Raw genomic sequence first — 3,797 nt, 5'->3', positions numbered from 1 at the left:
GCAAATAAATTTACAAGTTTTTAATGAGCTACTTTATCTAAAATATAGTTCACTATCCTTTGGTGATAATTAGATTACTATAATTCTATTCACTTTTCCATGTGTGACAAAAACTCTTGCAGAATGCTTACTGCATGAGCCAACTAGATTGCAATATCAAGCGACCATTGTTGTCTCATATAAGGACTCAGGTTTGGAAATAAAGTCGCACTGAAACACTTAGTCATAACTTGACTAAATTTTTAATCAACGGAATTCTATGGCAAAAAGTACTCCACCTGTGAAACCAGGTACCCCATCTTGCTACCATTTACTTTTCTAGGATGTAGCAAGCAAGAATCAGATGTAACCCTGACATAATCATATGTTCTTGTTGAATAAAAGTTAAGTGTTCATGCAAAATACCTTAAAGTTGAGCCACATTTTTAAGAATGACAGAACCTGCCGTCCTGGCAAAAAGATGTGACAACTCTTCTTTTAGAGGTTTTTGCTGTCTGTGGCAACAGTTAGGCTGCTGAGGAAGCTTGGTTTTCTACCTGTTTTGCACATTTATGTCACTCACTTAGTGTACATATTTCTCTTGATATGAGCAACAGTGTCGCGAGATGGATTATTTCAACTGAGGGAAACGAATTGTGGCTATAGTATCCAACAAATAGATCCATGAAATTAGTATTATATGTCAAAGCTTTGGGCTACATAAATTATGATTACATTCTGGAACAATAGTTCCAAAAATAAGGGAAACTCTCCCACATAATACTTAGAACAGAGTAGAATAATCAAATATGCACAAAAGCGAATTAATATGTTGAAAATTTTAAATGAATAATTTGTTATCTTATCACAATATTCACTCATAGAATTGTCTGAAGTATAAACATTTAAATAAAATATGAAGCGCATAGACAGCTGCTGTGATACAAGTTGCCAACAACAAAGGAAAATAAATTTAACATTATATTCTGCCAAATAAATAGGTGTTTCACACTGAAACATTACCATGACTTATGAAAAATCTACTGCAACTTACGTTCTGTGTATGAGAGAAACGATAAAAAGGAATGCAAATCTGAGGTATGGACACGTAGCACTGAAGTTCAATCACACTGGAAACTCTCTGGATATAATAGTGATACTTTACTAGTGTACTATATTCTGTCAAAGTCTTGATCCACAAGTTTGATCCTTCATGCACCTAAATATTGCAAATACGAAAGTCAGTGAGGTAAAAATATCGAAATGAATAGTCCTTATTTAAAGCCAAAGTGTTATTTTAACTAAAGCATTTTCCTCCTGAAAGAAATAGCAGTCTTTCTGCTTATGTTTGTGCATCCACAATGCCGCACGGGATTAGTCGAGTGGCCTAAGGCGCTGCAGTTATGAACTGTGTGGCTGGTCACGCCGGAGGTTCGAGTCCTCCCTCGGGCATGGGTGTGTGTGTTTGTCCTTGGGATAATTTAGGTTAAGTAGTTTGTAAGCTTAGGGACTGATGACCTTAGCAGTTAAGTCACATAAGATTTCACACACATTTCAACATTTTTTTTGCATCCACAGGTAACATTAGCAACCATTTTTACACAAATTTACATTCACATTTCGATGTAAAAATTTGATTTCGGTTGGATTTATTGATTCATCTTTAAGCATTTTCCATGCAGTTGATGTTATTTTACATACTGTGTATAACTACATAAAAGTCTTATATTTTTAACAAGTTTCAGTAAGATGTACCTTCTATACAGAACAAACTAAGTAATCTTAAATATAAATGCGTCACATAAAATGACGAAAGGAGAAACAGTGTGTTTAACACAAGACACGTCCTGAGAAATACGTTTCAACAACTATAAATGAGATACACCTGATAAATGTTAAACATTAAGTATAAATGCACAATGAAAATAAAACAACATTATGATACAATTACATTTTCAGAAAAACTCAAGTAATACAGAGTTCTCATCATACATTAGCTTCAGTAGGTTAGAATATTTTTATTACATATTTTAAATTCTTCTGTTATATAGAGGGCTTTTCGTTGAAGCCCCCTTTTTGTAATATTTGTGTAAACATTATACACTGTGTGCTATAGGCAACAACACCCGCCCCCCCTCCCACACACACACACCTCATAGTGTTCTGGTTTCAACCATATGGCGGAGTGCATAAGTCATTGGACTCATGTTTACAGTGTTAGGACATTTCCATAGCTTTTAACCTCCTTGTTACTTATGAACCGATTCTGGATTTCGACACACAAATTTAAATTTTCATCATTTATGAAACATTGCTTTTTGTAAAGAATCATATTTTTTTCTGTTCTTTTCTTTGTATACATATAAGATTTATATATATTAACAATAATAATTTTGTACCGTAGATAATGTTGGCATACAAACAAAAGAAGTAGAGATACCCTCTTCAGTTGATTATCTTCACCTGTTTGTATAAGTGGTAGCGGACTGATGTAAGACGAGTTCCGCCATGTTAATATTGTTGAAAAAATGTGTATTCCAACCGCAAATTAAAGAAGTGCTATAGAAAGTTATTACGAAAGCAAAATTTATTCGTACATTCATATTCTGTTCATCATTGCGCCTGCACCGAGATCCTGCATCAAGAGGATTGAAGCAAACAAGAGGAATTTGCGTGAGCGGAGGAGGGGCGATCTGGAACCAGTATTGTCATCAGTGTCTACGCACAATAGCAGCAACAGGAAAAGGATGTACGTTAATTTACGAACGTTAAGCTAATAATGTCTTGAATATTGAAGGTCTGTTGATATTAATGCCAGCTGAAATTCACTCAGGATATACGTACTTTCCAATTTCCTTCAATTATTCTTTCCAAATTTCCTTTTTAATTATTTAAGCAGCACTTTTTAATCTGTTTCCATTATATATTATATTTTATGCATGTCCTCCTATTCCCTCTCTTCTTGCCACTATTCAGTGACGACCGTTCAAAAGATGTCGCCGAGCGTTGTATGAACACACCTTTCAATTGTTGAGATAAATTTTTTTTGAGATAAATGCTCCATTTTATCGTTACAAGAACAGAGTGAGGCCTTGTTGCATTTGTTAGATGTCCATGAGATTGAGACTAAAGAAACTTGAAGGAGCAAATTAAAATTAATTTCTACCTACAAGCGAGGAGCGCCAGGAATGCTGATTTATGCGGTAAAGGTAGGAAGCCGTTATGCTGTATACTTATATGGACATGCTTGGTGCCATATTTCTCGCAGTGAATAATCTCTTTTTCTTCCAATTTATATCCTCTATGGAGGGGGCATTTCTACAGGAAAGACGAAAATTTGTGTAAAGTCAACATTAAAGTGAAAAATAATTCATTCAAATTCTGGCAGACTGTATCAGAGAATAATGAGGTTCATAAAAGAATACGCATATAAAACTGCTTTAATTGAAAGGTACCGATACAAACAAAATTACGTTTCTGCAATTTTTTATCATCATTTTGTTAAACATTGTTCATAATGGAGCCAAAGGGAATTGCCATTGTTGAAAATTCATTACAAAATGCAATATGCCAAGATGGAAATCCGAGCTTGGCAAAAGTTGAAAGTAATGCACCGACTCGTGAACGGGATGATGGTTGACAAAACAACCAGGTTGGCCTCCACTAGTAAAAAATGATGTCACTGGTAATATAACTAATCATGAAGTCACTTTTATGGCGTTCTACGAGACAATTGTCTGGTCTCACTGGGAAACATTTTTTCGAATAGTGGAACTGCAGTGCGCGACAGCGAAAATTTCTTTGATTGTTTGCTCACA

The sequence above is a fragment of the Schistocerca nitens genome, chromosome 1 (genome assembly GCF_023898315.1).
Source record: "Schistocerca nitens isolate TAMUIC-IGC-003100 chromosome 1, iqSchNite1.1, whole genome shotgun sequence".
In the NCBI taxonomy this organism is placed as follows: Eukaryota; Metazoa; Arthropoda; class Insecta; order Orthoptera; family Acrididae; genus Schistocerca; species Schistocerca nitens.
Note: the sequence above shows the minus strand (reverse complement) of the source record.